Raw genomic sequence first — 21,365 nt, 5'->3', positions numbered from 1 at the left:
AGAAGAAGGTGACCAATTTGGCTAAGTCCATCAAGGACCTAAAGAAGGAGATTGCTGAGCTGAAGAGTGCAAACTCATCTCCAAGCCATTCAAGCCCTTTGAGGAGGAGTAGCTCAACTAGAGCACTCTCAAGAGTTGCAAACCCTGTGGAACCAGCTAGAGCTTCAATGTACGAGCCAAATCAGAGGAAGAGGAGTTCAAGTAGCCGAGAACAACAATTTTCAAGGCACTCGACCGGGTCACTCGAGCACCCACTCGACCGAGCACCCCAGATGCACTCGGCCGAGTTCCAGCGCAGATCACCTTATGGCTTCCCACCACCAGCTGCTTATCCAGGATATCCAGGGTACCCTCCAATCCCACCCAGTACTTCATAGATCCAGCACTCTACCAGCAGTTCTACCAGCCGCAAGGTCAGAATTTTGCCACTCGCGGTCCAGCTCGACCCCCCTACTCGAGCACGTACTCGACCGAGTCCCGGTCGATTCCCATCGTCGAGCTGCCCCAATCTCCACCTCCAAGTCATCAACAAGACCCCAAATACACTTTTGACAGCATGCAAGAGGATGTGGACAGTTTCTTCTCCAATCCTTGAGGTACCACTATCACCTTCCCTTGTAAATACCATAGCATTTGATGTTGTGTTTTGTTTTTTATTTAGAATCTCTTACAAATTTCTTTCACACAGAGGACTGTGTGATTTAAGTTTGGGGGAGGGTTTGAGATAGCATTTGATATTGTGTTTTGTTTTCTTATTTCAAATTTTTAGCATCATCATGTTAGTACTTGCATAGCATATAAGGCATAGAAAAACCCTAAAAATTTGAAATTTTTTGCAAAAATCTTTATAAACAAAGAGTGTTCATGTAGTTTGCATTGCATAATAGCATCTTGTTCAGCATGTTTCATGTAGGATTGTATAATATTTGCATTAGGGATCTATGATGAGTTTTGCCTTGTTAGCTTGTTTAATTCACTAGACTAGGATCAATGCTCAAGTTAATAGTACTTTGATGCTAGTGGAGTGGTTAGAAGCATAAGATTGAACCAAGCCTTGAATTCCTGCATTACATTTGGTCTAAATTGAAGCATGTTGTGATTTGACACCATTTCCTACTTATAAGAACTTAATATTGACTGTTAAATATCAATGTGTGCATTGCTTTAAACTCAAGGATATCATATACATATTTGGATCATCTTTCTCCTCTTTACCACTCTTGTTGATCCAAGTAGCTGATTGAATCATTAAAATCAGTTTCTAATACCCTTAACCAACCCTTCTTTCAAGCCATGTTTATTCTTGAGTGTGTGAGGCCTTTTTGGGATTGAGCTTGGTAGAAAGTGTTATTTGAACTGACAAGAATAATGCCTTGTGTAGTTCTAGTTTGCATTTTCTAAACTAGATAGGACTAGGTGATTTCATTGTTGGGTTTGGGATTTGGTTGTTTGAAAAAGAAAGAAAAGAAAAGAGGAAAAGAGAAAGAAAAGGTTAGAGTCTTTAGGAGGGGAATGTGTTTAAGTAAAGTCAAAGTCTAGTGAAAGAATGGGACGTATGGTATTGTTTAAAGATGGTTTCAGTCAAAGAAAATAAAGAAAGAAAAAGAAGAGTATAGCAAAATGCTTTTATGTCTTAAGAATAAGAAGAAAAGAAAACCATAGCAAATAAGTAAGAATCTCCCATTCCACTAGAAAGATCAAATAAGAAACCTCTCCTAAGACTTTAAAATCAAAAGAGAAAAGGGTGAAAGAGAAGAGAAAAAGTTAAAGGGTAGCACTAGGATCAATTGGGTTTAGATTGATAGGATAAACACTTTGGGTGCCTTTGGGTAGACAAGGTTTTGTTCTTGTATGTGTCTAAGTGTTCTTACCTTTAGCATTCTTCTAAAGCTCAATCCATTTTTATGAGAGAACCTTGATATTGATAAGCCCCACTCTAAAGAGAGACCATCATTGTCTCTAAACCTTTTACTACCAAGCCAAATGAGTTTAAGCATTGCATATAATTGATTCATGTTCATGATTAATGAATGTTAAAGGAAATGGTTGATTTGAATGCATGTGGACATCTAAGGCTCAAATCAGTAAAGGATGTGATATGCTCATTCAACTTGCATTATAGTACTAGTAACTTGGACATTGATCCTAGATGGTCTATTTGCAAGCTTTACGAGCTGAGATCCCACTTTCAAACCTCACCTACCTTCTTATGGCTTGTTCATTTGCTTGAGGGCGAGCAAAGACTAAGTTTGGGAGTGTTGATGTTCATATATTTTACCTGTTTTCCCTTAATATATTCACATCTTTTGCATCTTTTGCTATTCATTTTGACCATTATTGCATAGCTTTAGGAATGTTCTTGCATTAGAGTTTAGTTGCATTGCATTTGCATCTTTTCATGCATAAACAGGTGATTTTGGAGCTTAAGGAGCATGGAAGCAATGCTGAGGAGAAGTGAAGCAATCATGAGGAGAAAGCAAGAGAGCTAAGGCTGAAGAACCAAGGTCCGGAGTCCAACTCGACTGCCCACTCGACCAGACACTCGACCGTGTGCTGAGAGGGACTCGACCGAGTGGGAGGAGCACAAGAGGAGCCAAATCGACCGGTCACTCGACCGAGCACCAGGTCGAGTTGGTCGAGCCTTCTAGCTATTTTGTTTTTTAGTGTTTTTAGGGCTTCCACTACTTTTTCTATATAAGGGCTTGTACCTGCAGCCACCAAAGGAGTCCAGCTTTTTTAGAGAGTCAAAAATCTAGTTTTTACCTTTTTGGAATTATTCCTTTTGCACTTTTTATTTTTTAGATCTTGTACTTCTTTTAAAAGGAGAAAAAAAAGTAAATTCTTCAATATTGTTGGTTTCATAACTTTCTTAATATTGAGAATTTGAGTTTGGTTCTTTATTCAATATTGTAGATCTTTGATTTATCTTTCTAATGATGAAAGTTTCAGTATTTTCTGGGTTTATGACTTTATTGTTCATCATGTATGCTTGTGAGTACTTGCTTAGGATCTTGAGGATGGGTTAGGCTGGGTTGTGTTTGAGGTTTGTTTGATTTGATCAAGCCTGATTGTTGTAGATCTCTTCTAGGCTAGATATTCTTAATGCTGATCCTATATCTGAGAGGGTAGGATCTGATTTCAAACCTCTTAGCATCACACCAATGTCTAAGGAGCATAGATAAGGCTAGATCTGGAGACTATCATTAGGCTTGCTAAGAGATTAGAAGTCTTGTTTGATTTTTGACATATTGCTTAATGCCTGCTTGTGTAGATTCTTTATTTTGTGAGAACAAGTCTAGAGATGCATGAGTTTGATTGTTTCTTGCCATGAGAGTGGATTAAACATGTCTTAGAAATATATGTCTAGAGATTAGCTCAAGTTGTTTGAGATTTGTTGACCAAGTTAGATGACCTCAATCATTAGTCCAGCCCATGAATCCCTCCTCAAGACCTTCCTTGTTTATTGATTTCTTAGTTTAAATCCTGTTGTTTGATCGTTGTTTGATTCGTTTTGGTATTGCTCTGTTTTTCTTGTGTTGCTCTGTTTTGCGTATTTGTCCAACTCGACCCTGCACTCGATCTACACTCGATCGAGTGCTTGCTCGAGTTCCAACCCAGAACTTGTGTTTATGATTTGTGTTTGTCCTGTTTCACTCTAGTTGCATTTATGTTGCATTCATTTAGTATCTTGTTCATTACTTACCTTGCATTAGTTCAATACTTGCATTATCATAGTTTCTATTTCTGTATTAGCTTCATAATTGTCATAATCATTCTGTTCCATTTGCATTTAGCTCCCAATTCTTGTAGTTTTACTTTCTGCATTTTACATTTCATCATAGGATTGTTAGTGACAAACAACCTTTACATCTGGCTTGACTTAGACTCATATGCACATCTTGATTGATCACAAACACTCAGATTGGATTGACACCTCTTATACTACAATTGCATAAGGGGAATTGAAACACCCTGACATCCATTCATTCATAAGTCATCATTCCATACATCATTCACCACAACCACAAAATAATGTGTTTCATATGACATGTCCATTTGATGAAGAAACCGCAAGCCACTACCCCTTAAGGAAACTACCTAAAGCTGAAGACCCAGGACGTTTTGTTTGCACATGCTCCATAACAGGCATTGAATTCTCTAACTCTCTTTGTGATTCTGGTGCTAATGTTAATGTTATGTCAAGAAGTGTAGCTGATACACTAGGATTGCGAGACATATCGCCAGCCAACCTCAGTTTATGGAGACTCATCACAGAAGGTTCCCGACAGATTCGTTCGAGACCTACAACTTGTTGTAGGAGATTGCATAGTCCCTACCGATTTTCACATCTTAGAGATGGAAGACAAGACAGAGAGACCATTGATTTTAGGAAGACCATTCCTAGCTACTGTTGGAGCCATCATCGACCACAAGTCAAAGAGGACAACCTTTACTAACATCAACAAGAAGAAGTTATATCTGACTATCTCTAAGTCGAAGCTATGGCCAACCAATTCATTACATGAAGAACCAATGGATCCTAACATCGACAAGCTGAAGCAATTCGACCATTCTGCATCCACAAGTACCAACAACCTGCTACCCAAGCAACCTAAACCGCCTAAGCCACCACAAATTTTCAAGATCAAGATCATAGTTCCTCCTGAGCTAAGTAGCGAGAGCAAGGAACAGATCCAAGAGATGATAACGCATACTAAAGAAGTTCTTCTTCATGCAAAAGTTTTTGAAACTTCCGCAAAAGGACAACTTGTTATTGAAGCTGGAGCAGACTATCAAGATATCAAAGGAGCCGAAGGAGCCGAAGGAGTATTCATTCCTGAAGCTTACCTTTCTCAAGCCTAACTTGGCCGCTAAAGTCAAGCCAACGACATTAAACAAGTGCGCTTCTTGGGAGGCAACCCAAGCTAGTAAGTATTTATTTTTAGGATTTACTTTCTTTTACTTTTGATATTTTTGCATTTTAGTTTCAGGTTATAAAAAAAAAAAAAAAAAAAAAAAAAAAACACAAAAAAAAATAGAAAACAGAAAAGCCAAAAAAAAAAAGGAGGAAGAAGAACCATAGCTTGGCAACATATTATGTCTAGTGGCAAGTACCACCTACTGACCGGCCACCTCCAATGTGACCGATGCAAGCCGAAGGCGACGGCTCATCACCATCCTTGAGTGATTGATGCTGAGAGTCCCCACCAGCCATACCGACCGTAGCCAATGCCATGTCCTGCGTCCCACGTACCGTGCACCATATCCTGCGTACCACGTACCGTACCCCACCGTACCTTCTGCTTATGTCCGCGACCATTCATCCATGTACCGCAAGACTACTCCGAACCACCACCATCCTCACCACCAACCATCACCATTCTATCACTTAGGTATGTTTTTATTATTTTTGTTTTCTCATTTTTATTGATGGTTTTAGGGTTTTTTTTCAAGAAGGATGCATTTTAGAGATATATCAAACACAATTCGAATGAACTTAGCCTAGTTCATATTCAATGTCAAGTAACCAAAGGAAGTACAAACGGTTAGTCACCACATTTTCATTCCACAGCCGAATTCTAAGACAATTTTTGGGCAACCATAAAATGGCTAAGATTCGACACAACATATTCCATCAAGGTGACATTGTTCTTAAACCCTATACTTTTCCTTATGATTTTTAATCCTCAACTCTTTCTTTTTTCCCACCGAGGACGGTATGATATAAGTCTGGGGGGGAAGGATGTGTTCCATCCTATACTAATGCTACTTTCTATTTTGTTGACTTGAGACCTTTTTCCACTTTTTACATCAATAATTTTGATATTTTTATCGAATCACATTTTTTTTATTGAGTCAAAACTAGTAGGGGATTATGATCTTATTCTAACGGTTTATTTGATTTGGATTAACACTCTTATGACTCTTGATTATGCTTGACAACAGGACCAAAGTTTGGAAAGACTGTGAGCCGACTCAACAATCCCCCAAGTCCCTATTCGATGGATATTCAGATGATCTAACGTTGTCTCTAACTTTTATAGGACCTAAACCGGACTTAATTATCAAGCCCTGGGAACTGGTATACATTGGACTAGATCTCAACATTCAAGCCACACAAGACATTGCACTTCTTCAAAAGTATGTTCTCCTTTCTCTTCCCTTCAATACTAAAAAACAAGAGAAAGAAAAAAAAAAAAAAGAGAATAAAAGATGAGATGATTTTGATCAGTTGAGAGAGGTAGGTAAATTACCCGTGACCTCATTATTCTACACTTGAGTCAAATGATCACACAAAGCTTGGAAGCGAGGGGTAGGTAAACTAACGATGACCCCAGTATTCGCCTACACTTTTGAATTTTTTTTAAAAAAAAAAAAAAAAGAAGTGAGAAAAGGGAGAGGAAAGGAATAATACGAAGAAAGTCTTGGCTTGAAGAGAGTCTGCAAGCCATTGATAGATTTTCCCTTTGTAAGATTTCACTTTTTATTATTGCTTAATTTATGTAAAGAGATGACAATGGAAATTTTGGAGACTCTAAAGAATTGTGGGATCAAGGAGCGTGGTGACTCTCATGGTGGATTACAAATGGAAGTTCCTAATGTCAAGGCGAAGAAGAGTACAAACACAATATCCCCAAAGATAAGTGAATTCCCAATATTTTCAAAACCTCTTTTCCATGATTTATTCGGATTATTTGCTTGAGGACAAGCAAAGTCTAAGTCTGGTGGAGTTGATAACATCATTATTTTACCCATTTTAGCTATAGTTTTAGTATGCATTTAGGAATATTTTGGTATGATTTCAATGCTTTAATGTCTATTATCAATTATTTTAGGTTTCAAGAAGGTTTTACAGGTTTTATAGCAAAAAGGACCAAAAGACAAGGAAAATACGTTTTAGGAAAGATTCAGAGTTTTACAGTATAGGCCACTTGTGAAGACCTTCCCCAACTCAAAGTGAAATCAAGTTAATCCATTCATTCATCCGGAAGTTATGGTCGATTTACCGAGACGTGTTATAAACCAACGTTAAAAGAAGCAACTAGCCGATCGGCTTTTATTCAAGGCCTGACCAGCGACCATCACCACGGCCCAGTCCAAGCCTCCTCCACGTTCCAGAAGTCTCTCACGCCGTCCCTTGTCCTGCACTTAAGAAGAGAAGACGTTTCTACCCTTACAAAACCCTAACCCTAATCAAAACCATATAAATATTCTTAAGTTCCTCATCCGCACCACCAGCAGCCGACCTAGAGACGACCAGAGAATACTCTACCGCCGTCGAAGCTCGTCCTCTCTCACCTCCTCTTAGAAGCCATCGCCGAAGACACCAAATCTCTAATCTTCCTTATTTCTTTCATACTTACATTGCTTTTGGGATCAAGTTACTTTTGTGACAAATAAAAAAGTTTCCTTTGAACCCCTTTTGTTATTTGATTTGTTTTTGATGTTATTCTTAATAATATCAATGTTGTTTCTTTGCATCATGAGCGAGTAGTTTACTTTGTTGGGTTTTATGGGGTGATTCAAGGGGAATTCATGGTTCGCTTCAATTAGGTTGTTAGATCTTATTTCGGTTTTATTATAGAGTTCTTTTGGGACATCTTTATCTTAATGCTTATGCTTGGATTGATCACCAAGTACTGATCTAGAGAACGGGAGCGCTAACCGCGTTATCCTACACATACATGAGCTAATCGTGTTATCTGATGTGCCATGGCTCCCTGCAAAGATAGCATACACGAGTTGCTGCCGTCGGAGCACTCCTCTTGGGACAGCTAGCAATCTTGTGGTCCTTGCCCCCACACCCGAAGCAACTCGGACCACCTGGCCTCTGCGTAGCCTCCCATCTCCTCTTGGTTCCCTGCGCAGTCTTGCCGCCCTTGCTAGAACCTCCCTGATGCTGAGCCTTACTAAGCTGAACTGTTGGGCTAGCCGCTACTGACTGCACCCGGATATCCTCCTCAATCCCTGCTGCAGTCTCAACCAGCTCTTCACGCATAGCATAAATCCTCCCTCTACAGTAAACCCTCAAATCATCACATAGGACCCTCAAAAATCTCCTGATCTGAGCCTCCTCGGACTCCATATCCCGACCCCCATACCTAAGAAGTTGACTGAACTCCAAGTCAAGCTCCGGCACTGACCGAGTCCCCTGAGCTAGCTGAAGGAAGTGCACCTCCAACCTATCTAGTGCCTCTCTAGGGAAATACTTGCGGTTGAACTCCAAGACGAAGTTAGCCCAAGACATATCCCTCTGTACTCTCCTAGTAGCCACAACACTCCACCAAAACTGAGCATCATCAGTCAAATAGTGGACCCCAATGTCCACCCAAAACTCCTCAGGACATCACAGAGAATGGAAGTTACGTTCCACACTCATCCTCCACGCATTCGCAGCGGTAGGATCAGTACCTCCCGAAAACCGCTCGGTACCAATACGGCCCATCTCTGTCAGCATGCTCATATAACGAGAATGGGCCCCCACATCCACAGCCACTGGTTGCCGCTCCTCCGCCACCACTAGTGGCACTACCTGAGCCTGAGCCGGTGCCATTAGCGGCAACTGGGAATCCCACACCCGGTGCCAACAATCCCGCAAGGTCGACACCCGGGACTCCACCCACTGGGAATCCCACACCTGGGGCCCTAACATCACCGGCCACTGGAGCATCAACACTGCCCCCTCCGGCCACACCCATGGAATCCCCCTGGATACTTTGCAACTCGCCAACACCCTTTGCTGTCACACTCTGGTCCGCAATGTCACTAACCGCTGGGACTCTGCCCCTACAACGACCACGTCCGGGTCCACGACCACGACCACAACCAGCAACAACATCCTCTCTAACCATCTGCACTACCCATGAACAGAAGGCAAAGCACACAATTATTATAACACAGAGACATAAACTCACCATGGAATCACACTGTAGGCTAGAAGATGATGTTCTAAGACTCCATCCTACACAAAATTGACTATCTCAAATAATCAATCAAGACATGCAATCCCAACTGATAACATCATTATTTTACTCATTTTAGCTATAGTTTTAGTATGCATTTAGAAAGAGTTTAGTATTTCATGATTTCAAAGCTATAATTTCTATTATCAAGTATTTCAAGTTTCAATAAGGTTTTACAGGTTTTATAGCAAAAAGAACCAAAAGGCAAGGGAAATACGTTTTAGGAAAGTTTCAGAGCTTTACAGTACGGGCCACTTTTGAAGAGCTTCCAGAGCTCAAAATATATCATGCGTGGTGTCTATAGAAAGCTGGAAGAGTCATCTTTCTCCTCGAAGTGGAATCAAGTCAATCCATTCATTCATCCGGAAGTTAAGCCCGATTTACCGATATGTGTTATAAACCAATGTGAAGAGAAGTAACCAGCCGATGGGCTTATATTCAAGGCCTGACCAGCTACCATCACCACGAACCAGTCTAAGACTCCTACACGGTCCAGAATCCTCCTTCGACGCTCCTTATTCTGCACTTAAGAAGAGAAGACGTTTCTACCCTTACAAAACCCTAACCCTAAACAAAACCCTATAAATACTCTTAAGACCTAGGGTTTTGGTGTATGCTTTCTTGGTGTCTATTTTCCGCCTCTTAATCACTCATTCACGCCTCCAGCAGCAGCCTTAGAGACGTCCCTAGACCTCTACTCAGCTGTCGATGTTCGTTAATCTACAGCTCTCTTGGAAGCCACCACTGTTGCCTTTGAAGTCACCAAACATCTTTCTAGTTTTCTTATTTTCGGTTTCCTACTTGTTTAAGGAAGAAGGATCATCTACTTTGTATCACAGAGAAGATCTCTAAACCCTTCTCTCATACTTCTAATCTTATATGCAATATCTTATTCATATGGTTTTGATTTACATGAGTATGTGTGAGTAGTTTACTTGTTGGGTAATAGGGTTTCAAAGGGGATTCATGTTATCGTTTGTTTGAGGGGTTTTAGATCTTGTTAGTTCATCTTACTTCTTTGATCTAGTTTTATTCTTAATGCATATTGCTTGATTAGCTAACTAGTAATTGATTATAGGCGTTTTACACATCACAAATGTTGTAAAATCGCTCGCAATAGCCTAGACAAGTATCGTGTTATAACCTGCGTAAGTTGAGTTATAGAACCTTACGGATTAGAATCGAACTTGCTTTAATTGCTTGGATATATGCGTCGTTTCCTGCGAAAGTTGAGTAACGGAGTATATAGACTCTAGATAGGTGGTTAAAGAGTAGTTATCTCCCGTTCTTTCATGTTTTGTAGTCCAATAACGTTTAACCATTGAATTTCCAATCCTATTCTCTTTAGGCTTAGACCGGTGCTTGATACCCTAAAAATTCCCTACAGCCCAACATTCCGTCCATTTATATTTTCTTAGATTACTCGCATTTAGTTATTGTTTTCTTTAGTTACAAACCCAACCAAAACCCCCATCTTATTATAGACTTAGCCATAGTCCTCTCTAAACAAACTCTTAACGTGATTTATTCGTCTCTGTGGGATCGATCCTTAAATACTACTACCGATCAATTGTGCTCTTGCAGTATTTCGTGTGGTCTTTTGAGGTAAAAGATTGAAGTGAAATTCCACACACATCACAAACATCAACAACATCAACAACAGAAACCTAGTGAACCCAAACCTAGAACCGTAAGGGCTCTGATACCAAACTGAAATGACCCGACCTTTTTGAAAAAAAAGTATTAAATAAATAATATAATACTAATAATAATAATAAATAACTACAGCTAGTGGTACCATACCCACTAGCCACCTAACCACAAACACAATCAACAGCGGAAATAACAATATCAGTAAATAACCAATCATCCAATAACCATTAATCCTGATATTCCGATAATGCATAATCAAATAACAAAAGGCATAGACCAGCAACCTACTAATGTTCTACAGACCCAACTCTAGCAATCTAGCATAATCCGACAACATCCAATCGAGTCCCTAGAACATCCTCCTTTTCATTGCCTTGATTCCACGATCACACTTTGCCTTTACCTGCATCACAAACACAAATTGCAATGCATGAGTATTTTATAAACACTCAGTAAGGCAATAATCCCATGTACTGGGCTATACACACAAGCAATAGAGACATCTCTAACCATCAACCAACAATCAACAATAACAAACCAGGACTCTGCATCGACTGACACCAACATGCATTGACCACACCAATTGGGGATTGCATCGACCGACGCATGGTGTGCATCGACCGGTGAAAGTGGAACTTGCATCGACCAATACTCTCTTTTCATCGATCGATACATGCTCGACATAGCATGAAAACCCTAAATTTTATCGCGCCTTCCTCGCACAGTTGCATCGACCGATGCACATGCCGAGCATCGTTTTCCCTGAAGCTTCTTGCCGGATCTTCATTCCTTCAACCACAAGACTCAATCCCAAGACACAAGAAAGCCTCACACGAACCTAAATAACGCTCTAACAAGCCAAAAAACACATAAACAAACATATCGGAGAATCTCCAGCTTAGATAAGCCATGGTCATGCAATTACCTTTGCCAAGAAGATTCTGAACCTCAATCAAGCAAGAAAACACTTCTAGAATCCTACAACGTCCTAAGCCTCATATATCACCAGAAAATGCCACCAATCCACATAAATCACCAAGAACACCACGAACACTCTTTCTCTCTTTTGTTTCTCTCAAAAGCGGCCAAAGTCGACTAATGAGACAAAAGAATCTATTTAAGGGTTTTCCTTTTCCCTTTGCCCAAAATGCAGCGTTTCACTTAAGTTGAAACGCGTAGAACCTGACATGCATCGACCGATGCAACCCCTAAACCGAGATTTTGTTTCGCGGATGTTCCAGATGCCGTCATCTCAAGTACCTGATTGCATTGATGCATCTGTCTCTAAGTGAGATAATTAAAGCTCAGAAGCATGAGATTGAAGTCGAGGCAAAGAATCAAGTTATGAATTTTCCGCTACTAATTCTTGGTTTATGTTCCTTCTGAGGGACCTCTGCTAACATATTATATATATGACCTGATTCTATAGGAATACAATTTTTTGAAGTTAAGGCAACTTTGACAGAAGCCCCCGTTAATCAACGCATGTTCAGGTAAGCAACTTATGCTATCTAATACAAAGTTAGGATCTTCCATTTCAGTTGAGTTGATCTTACTACAGATCATCTTGTCTTGCAGTGATATCTGCCAAACTTCAATTTTTGACTTGCATCGATGCTACTCTTTTAAAGATTACAAGTATAAACTTTGTTTAAACTGTTGTCAAGAGATTTGCAAAGTAAAGGAATATGTGCACGGTTCACATGCTTCATAATCGAGCTCCACCTTCGTTCCTAAGGACAAAGATAATCGTAACCAATCTATTAAGTGGCATGATGATCATAACAGAAGAACCCTTTTTGCATCTGGTTATGGTGAAGGTGTTATCATGGAGCTCACACGAACCTTACCGGTGAGATTTATGTAAGACTTGAAACAGAAAGCAGATACTATCATGGCGTCATAAAAGAAAATTCCTAGATTGTTGAACTGTAGATGTCCTGGTTTGGAAACAAATAAGAAAAGAAAAACAGCTTCGAAGAAGGAATCAAGAGACAACTACTTGTTATCTCCTAAATCTTGCGATGAATTAAAAGAAGAAGGGCCTCTGCATTTTCAAGAGCATTGGGCAAAAGGTGAACCAGTAATCGTTAGGAACACTCTCAAGAACATACATGGTTTAAGCTGAGAGTTGGACGTTATGATGCGAGCTATAAGCGACGACATGAAATCATCAGAAGAAAGTTCTGGGATACCCAAAGCTGAAACAATTGATTGTTTATCTAATTGTTCGGAATACATTGAAGCAGATTCCTTCTTTGATGGTTACAAGAAAATAAAAAGATACAAAATCTCATGGCCTAAGATGTTTAAGCTAAAAGACTGGCCTCCTAATAATAGTTTTGAGAATGATTTGCCTTGTCACTACACTGAGTTCATATCCGCGTTACCTTTCCAAGTATATAGCAATCCAGTAACGGGAATTCTTAACATTGCAACAAAGCTTCCTGATAAACTTCTCAAACCAGATATGGGTCCCAAAAGTAATATATTGTTCTATGGGTTCCCAGATGAGCTTGGTAGAGGCAATTTTGTGACTAAGCTTCAGTTGGATATAGCAGACGCGGTTAATATACTGACACATATAACTGAAGTAACTGTAAGTGAAAAAAGAAAAACTAAGGTTGAAATGCTGAAATGGAAATACAAGGAAGATGACAGTATTATTGGGTATCGTTGCCAAGAAGAGGAAAAAGAACCAAACGTGGAAAGCAAACAGAATCATCAAGAAATAGGAGGTGCTCTTTGGGACATATTTAGGAGTAAAGATTTTCTAAGTTAAAACAGTATATTAAAAAGCATTGCAGAGAATTTAGACGTGCATTTGGTCAACCAGTTATGGGGGTAATTACTCACCTACTTGCAATAGCCATTTTGACTGAGATTTTACTTTCTTGGTACTGACATTTTATTCAATTTCCTTGTTCAGGTTTATAACCTGATACATGACCAATCATTCTATTTAACTGTAGAGCATAAAAAAAACCTCAAAAATGAATTTGGTAAGTAATCAAACAACTATATGTTACTCTCCTTTCGACTGGAATGGGTTATATTAACGCATTTTTTGTTGTCTATTATTTTAGGGATTGAGCCATGGACATTTGTGCAAAATCTAGGAGAAGCGGTGTTTATTCATGCGGGTTGTCCTCATCAAGTTCAGAATCTAAAGGTAAAACTTTCGGGTTGGATATGTATAAGGTTTGTCGATAGGGTTGGGTGACCTGACTTGAAATGCAGAGCTCTAAGTAAAACTGAATAGTTTTTGATCTTCCACCTTATACTATCATTATACCATTTTTTTTGTAGTGAGAACTCTAATCAAAAACTCTGTTTCTGTATGAACAGTGGTGCACAAAAATTGCAGTTGACTTTGTGTCACTAGAGAACATCCGTAAGTGTCTGCGTCTGACCGAAGAGTTTCGCCGACTTCCCGTGAGCCACTCATCCAATGATGACAAAGTTGAGGTCAGTCTTTGTTGATTGATGTCGTGTGCATTGTTGATTGATGTCGTGTGTAGGTTAGCCATACCATTGGCACATTGGTTCAACTAGAGAACTAGTATAACTCGCAGAAATATGTACTTTGATAGGGCATAGTTTCTCTCTTCTAAATGATCGAGCATATTTTTGAGTTTGTTTGACTGCGTAGATAATCATCTTCTTTATTGTTTCTCTTTCCTTTATATATTCATTCACTTGCCTCACCATTTTAAACTTTTCATGGTAAAAGGTAAAGAAGGTGCTCATCTACGCGCTTTCGGAAGTATTGAAAGAACTAGAAACAATACGAGGAGAGACTGGTGTTACGGGAGAGCAGACACAAAAGTATATTTGTTACAGCCGCCGAAAAAAGAAGTGAGTTTGGTGTTTCATTTTTTTTCCTTTTTGGTATAACTCATGATACACTTCCCTTTTGGCTGCACGTTTTCTTTGTGGCTAAGAGTTATGATTTATCTTGTTATGAATTATCTTGTTTTGGTTTTTTCATGGCTAACAGATTGTTGACTAAACAAATATGGAATTGACTGTTACAGGAGAACAGACACGAAAGTATATTTGTTATAGTCGCCAAAAAAAGAAGTGAGTTTGGTGATTCATGTTTTTTCCTTTTTGGTATAACTCATGATACACTTCCTTTTTGGCTGCACATTTTGTTTGTGGCAAAGAGTTATGATTTATCGTGTTTTGGTTTTTTCATGGCTAACAGATTGTTGACTAAGACAAATATGGAATTGGGATTTCCCTCGAGATTATACTCACTTGGTTGGGAGCCGGAGTGTGAAAAAAGCCTCAACTACCATAGCAAGATTGCATTTCTAGGAGAAGTGAAAAAGGCTGTTGGAAAAGTAGTGTGGAACTGCATTTGTAATTCGCCTTTGGGGGTAATTGCACTGTTTGTTACAAATAAATTCAACTGGTCGTCAAAGATTGTCAAAACGCTGCTTGTGTTGCAACTTGTCAGCAACAAGAAATACGAGATATACCAGCTTAGATTTCCCTATCAGAATTGGAAAACATAACAGGTTTAAACTGTGCACCTTTACCAGATAAGAATAATAAGGAAATATATGTGGGGAAAGGTGTGCATGAAGACTTCTGGAAAAAGATGAGAGTCAAAATATACGAGAACCCAAGTACGTTCAATCTTATGCTGGTTAAGGATGTTGCAACTTGGTCAGATGAAGACAAAACTCGCTATGGCCATGATCTCAAGAGAAAACTACGTAAACAAGCTCTTATGGTATTCGATTTTCCCGTTTGAGGGTAATCCATGAGGCTTTCAAGACTCTGATTAAATCAGTCAAGAAGGCATATTTGGAACGTGCCTCAATCACAATACATGGCTTTCTACGAGTACTGCAAATATGGATGTACAATCTTTTCCCTAATTTTGGAAAACAGTTTGGTGATCCATCAGGTGCCATAAGTCCCCCTCTTCTGAAGTTCAAGGGTAAAAAATGGTATCAGAGAAGAAATGTCGATCAGATCTTAATTGATGATGATATATATGGAGTGATACTTATGTTTCTTTTTTGGTTTAATTCACTTTTGTTTTTGTGATAACCCGTCCTATTGACCCCACTAGCCCATTGCTATCTTGCCCCCATAGGCCCGAAGCTGGCCCTACAGGGCATCGATCATAACCCCTCACCGTGGAAAGGAACTAATCATCCAAATCCACCTGTAGGTTATTGGTGCGCCAGGCATTCCTCGAACTGTGGTCCCTATTAATAGTAGGGATTTTCACCCAGGGTATCAATTCCCTATGCAGTTGTAGTACAAAGGGTTATCAATCCAAAGGGTTATTATGCTAACAGGTAAGATGCAATCAGAAACAAGCAAGTCAAGCTAAGCAATCAATGGGTTTGATCTAAAAGTCCTAAAGTTGTAACGCCCGCGAACCAGAACTCTACGTTTTGGGGGTGGGTGTCGATCGACACCACTTATCTGGTTCGACCAGATTGATTTAATTATCGATTTGAACCAGTTTGGTTTAGGAAAAACCATTGGACCGGGTTATATAAGTGAATTGTCGACCAGAAGGGTTTTGGAGGTTTATTTTGTCTGCCGCTTTGTGGTTTTTGAGAGAAAAGGGAGAAAAGAGAGTTCTTGAGTTTTTGAGAGAGATTGGTGAGATTTCTTGGCTGTTCTTGAGAGATTTGGAGCTAGGAAGGATCTAGAGGCTTGTATGAGGGTTGGATTCGTTGATCTTGGTCTGAATTTTCCTGCAAAGAGGTGAGTGCATGACCATGGCTAATCTAAGCCCTTGATTTCCTTGTTCTTGCTTGTTTGTTGTTGTTTTGTGTGTTTTCTTGCTGGGGATTGAATTATACAGGTTCCTAATGATGTTTCCGGCATGGGTTTTGAGTATTGGACGATTTGGAAGAGGTTAAGAAGCGATATCCGATTCTCGGCTTCGAGCAGATCGGAGTTGCAGGTGGACTGTTGATCAACACCACTTGGTGTCGGTCGACACCAGCAAGACGACATCGATCAACACTGTGGGGTAGTGTCGGTCGACACCAATGCCAGTGTTGGTCGACACTAGGCTGGTGTCGGTCGACACCTCCCTTCGCGCGAGACGATGTTCGTTTTCCTGGTTTCTGTGTTTTGTTTGTTTGTTGTTTTGGAATATTGGATCATTGTTGCTTGTGTGTATAGCCCAGTAGATAGGAGGATTGCCTCACTGAGTATTTATCAAATACTCATGCATCTCAATTTGTGTTTGTGGTGCAGGTAAAGGCAAAGTGTGATAGTGGAATCAAGGCAATGAAGAGGAAGATGTTCTAGGGACTCGATTGATTGTTGTCTAGCATTGCTAGGTTGCTAGAGTTGGGTCTTTAGAACTTGCTAGGTTGCCGGTTTCTTGTTTCCTGTTGTATTGACATTGGAATGGTTAGGGTTGGTTATTGGTTATTCTACTATGGATTATTATTGGATATTGGTTTGTTGGTTATTTAATTGGTATTTGTTATTCCGCTGTTGTTTGCGATTGTGGTTAGGTGGCTAGTGGGTATGTTTGCAATTGTCAGAGCCCTTACGGTTCTGGGTTTGGGTTCACTAGGTTTTTGTTGTTATGTTTGGGATTGCATGTCTTGATTGATTATGTGAGTTAGTCAATTGTGTGTGGCATGGAGTCCTAGAACATCTTCTTCAAGCCTACAGTGTGATTCCACGGTGAGTTTATGTTTCTGTGTTATGATAATTGTGTGCTTAGCCTTTTCTTCATGGTAGTGCAGATGGTTAGAGAGGATGCTGTTTCTGGTCGTGGTCGTGGACGCGGACGTGGTCGTGGTAGGGGCAGAGTCCCAGTGGTTAGTGAGACTGCGGACCAGAGTGTGACAGCAGCGGGTGTGGGCAAGTCGCAGGGTGTCCAGGGGGATTCCATGAGTGTGGCCGGAGGGGGCAGTGTTGATGCTCCAGTAGCCGGTGATGTTAGGGCCCCGGGTGTGGGTGTCCCAGTGGGTGGAGTCACGGGTGTCGACCTTGCGGGTTTACTAGCACAGTTGTTGGTGCGGTTGCCACCAGTGGCACTGGCTCCGGCTCAGGTAGTGCCACCAGTGGTGGCGGAGGAGCGGCAGCCAGTGGGTGCGGATGTGGGGGTCCATTCTCGTTATATCAGCATGCTGACTAAGATGGGCCGTATTGGTACCGAGCGGTTTTCGGGAGGTACAGATCCTACCGCTGCGGATGCGTGGAGGGCGAGTGTTGAACGTAACTTCGATACTCTGAGGTGTCCTGAGGGGTCCACTATTTGACTGGTGGTGCTCAGTTGTGGTGGAGTTCTGTGGCAGCCAGGAGAGTGCAGAGGGAGATGTCTTTGGCTGACTTCGTCTTGGAGTTCAACCGCAAGTATTTCCCTAGGGAGGCACTGGATAGGTTGGAGGTGCAGTTCCTTCAGCTAGCTCAGGGGACTCGGTCAGTGCGGGAGCTTGACTTGGAGTTCAGTCGACTTCTAAGGTATGGGGGTCGGGATATGGAGTATGAGGAGGCTCAGATCATGAGGTTTTTGAGGGCCCTACGTGATGACTTGAGGGTTCACTGTAGGGGGCGGAGTTATGCTTCGCGTGCAGAGCTGGTTGAGACTGCAGCACGGATTGAGGAGGATATCTGGGCACAGTCAGTGGCGGCTAGCCCTGCAGTTCAGCTTAGTAAGGCTCAGCACCAGGGAGGTTATAGCAAGGGCAGCAAGCCTGCGCAGGGAACCAAGAGGAGGTGGGAGGCTAGGCAGACGTCGAGTGGTGCGGGTTGCTTCAAGTGTGGGAGCAAGGATCACAAGTTTGCTAGCTGTCCCAAGAGGAGTGCCCCGTCGACAGCAGATCATGTATGCTACTATTGCAGGGAGCCAGGGCACATCAAACTCTATTGTCCCAAGTTGCAGCCGGTAGTAGTAGCAGCGTTGCACGTGCAGCCGGGAGGGCAGCAGGTGGCACGGATTGAGCAGGCGCCACGGGTTTACACGACTGCAGAGACTGGTGGGACCAGCGCTGGGGCGTTCACAGGAATAATTTCTGGTACTGTATCATTGTGAATTCTTAGTAAGTTTAGATTTTATGTTGTCCTATGATAAAGTGTTAGGTTCTCAACACATGAGGTTTGTGTAAGGACCTTGTTGGTGGGAGGGTTTAAGTCTCATGTTATGTTTGATTATGGAGCTACTCATAGCTTCATTACCCCGGAGTGTGCAGAGAGTGCGGGTATCGTGGGAGATCTCGGAGAGCATACATGAGTTGTCAGAGTTGCTAGAGGCAAGTTCCTGAGGGTCATTGGTCAAGCGAGGGGTATCGATATTCAGATCGCGGGAGAGTCTTTGCCTACGGATTTGCTTATCAGCCCAGTGGAGTTGTATGATGTTATCTTGGGGATGGAATGGATGCATCGGCATATGGTTCATCTGGATAGTCATCGGGGTAGAGTGGAGTTTGAGCATTCAGGACGGAAGTTGGTTTATCAGTGGATTAGACCGACTTTAGGGAGTCTCGTGATCTCGGCCATTCAGGCTGGGAAGATGATCGAGAAGGGCCGTGAGGCTTATTTGGTTACTATATCTATGCCAGAGTCAGTGGGGAAGTCTACGGTTAGCGGTATTCAGGTTGTAGAGGAGTTTGAGGACGTGTTCCAGTCATTGCAAGGGTTACCACCTTCTCGGTCTGATCCTTTTACGATTGAACTGGAACCAGGGACGACACTGTTATCAAAGGCTCCTTACAGGATGGCTCCAGCAGATATGGCAGAGCTGAAGAAGCAGCTAGAGGATTTGTTGACCAAGACTTTCATCCGTCCTAGTGTATCACCGTGGAGAGCGCCGATGTTATTCGTTAAGAAGAAGGATGGGAGTTTCCGCTTGTGTATCGATTACAGGGGTCTCAACCGGGTCACTGTGAAGAACAAGTACCCTCTGCCGAGGATCGATGAGTTTTTGGATCAGTTGAGAGGTTCTACTTGGTTCTCCAAGATAGATCTGGCGTCGGGTTATCATCAGATCCCGATAGATGAGGCGGATGTGAGGAAGACGACTTTCAGGACGAGGTATGGGCATTACGAATTTGTGGTGATGCCATTTGGGTTGACTAACGCACCAGCTGCGTTTATGAGATTGATGAACAGCGTGTTTCAGGAGTTTCTGGACGTGTCTGTCATCATTTTCATCGACGACATCTTGATTTATTCTAAGAGTCCTGAAGAGCATGCAGTGCATTTGAGGGCAGTCCTGGAGAAGCTGCGGGAGCAGAAGTTGTGTGCTAAGCTGAGCAAGTGTAGTTTCTGGCAGCGTGAGATGGGTTTTCTGGATCACATTGTGTCTGCAGATGGGGTTTCTGTAGATCCAGAGAAGATTCAGGCTATCAGGGATTGGCCTAGACTGCAGAATGCCGCGGAGATCAGGAGTTTTCTCGGGTTGGCAGGGTATTATAGGAGATTTGTACAGGGGTTTGCGAGCAGAGCACGTCGTATGACTAAGTTGACGGGGAAGGATGTTCCTTTTTTCTGGTCAAAGGAGTGTGAGGAGGGCTTTGCTACTGCTCCCATGTTGAGTACTGCTCCGGTGTTGGCTTTGCCTGAGTTGGGAAAACCTTATGTGGTTTATACAGATGCATCTAGAGTCGGTTTGGGATGTGTGTTGATGCAGCATGGGAAGGTGATTGCCTATGCTTCGCGGCAGTTGCGGAAGAATGAGAACAACTATCCTACTCATGACTTGGAGATGGGTGTTGTGGTTTTTGCCCTGAAGATTTGGAGATCTTATCTTTATGGTGCAAAGGTACAGGTGTTTACAGATCATAAGAGCCTAAAGTATATATTCACTCAGCCCGAGCTGAACTTGAGGCAGAGGCGGTGGATAGAGCTGGTGGCGGATTATGATCTGGAGATAGCCTACCACCCTGGTAAGGCTAACTTGGTTGCAGATGCATTGAGTCGGAAGCGGGCGGCTTCGGCTCAGGAGGAAGATATGGATTCTCTGGTAGGAGAGATCAGTGCGTTGAGCTTGTGTGCGGTTTCTCAGGAGCCGTTGGGTTTGGTTATAGCTGATCGAGCAGATATGTTGAGCAGAGTACGGTTGGCTCAGGAGTCGGATTTGGGGCTGGTGAATGCCTCAAAGTATGTTGACTCAGAGTATCAGGTTTCGGCTAATGGTACTATTCTGGTGCATGGGCGGATCTGTGTGCCTAAGGATGAGGAGTTGAGGCAGGAGATTCTGAGAGAAGCTCATGTTAGCATGTTCTCTATTCATCCAGGAGCGACTAAGATGTACCGAGATCTCAAGAGGTACTATCACTGGGTCGGGATGAAGAAGGACGTGGCTAGTTGGGTTGCGAGGTGCGATGTGTGTCAGCTAGTGAAGGCTGAGCATCAGATACCTGGTGGTTTGCTGAAGAGTCTTCCCATTCCGGAGTGGAAGTGGGATATGATTACTATGGACATCGTGGTAGGTTTGCAAGTGTCCAGGACGTTTGATGCTATTTGGGTCATTATGGACCGGTTGACTAAGTCGGCACATTTTCTGGCCATTAAGAAGACTGATGGAGCAGCGGTCTTGGCTAAGAAGTATGTGAAGGAGATAGTCAGGTTGCATGAGTTGCCAGCGAGCATAGTTTCTGATAGAGATTCCAAGTTCACTTCAGTGTTATAGAAAGCATTTCAGGCAGAGATGGGCACTAAGGTGCATAGGAGTACAACTTATCATCCCTAGACAGATGGACAGTCAGAGAGGACGATCCAGACGTTTGAGGATTTGCTGAGGATGTG

The 21,365-nt window shown here is 41.9% G+C and overlaps 1 pseudogene; it reads left to right on the top strand.

The window, feature by feature from the left end:
- Window positions 1–12,304: 12,304 nt before the first annotated feature.
- LOC104779109 (lysine-specific demethylase JMJ29-like) lies at window positions 12,305–15,381 on the top strand (annotated as a pseudogene).
- Window positions 15,382–21,365: the final 5,984 nt, after the last annotated feature.

Source organism: Camelina sativa, chromosome 3 (genome assembly GCF_030686135.1).
Source record: "Camelina sativa cultivar CO46 ecotype springtype chromosome 3, ASM3068613v1".
Lineage (NCBI taxonomy): Eukaryota > Viridiplantae > Streptophyta > Magnoliopsida > Brassicales > Brassicaceae > Camelina > Camelina sativa.
This window is presented reverse-complemented; position numbering and strand designations above follow the sequence as displayed.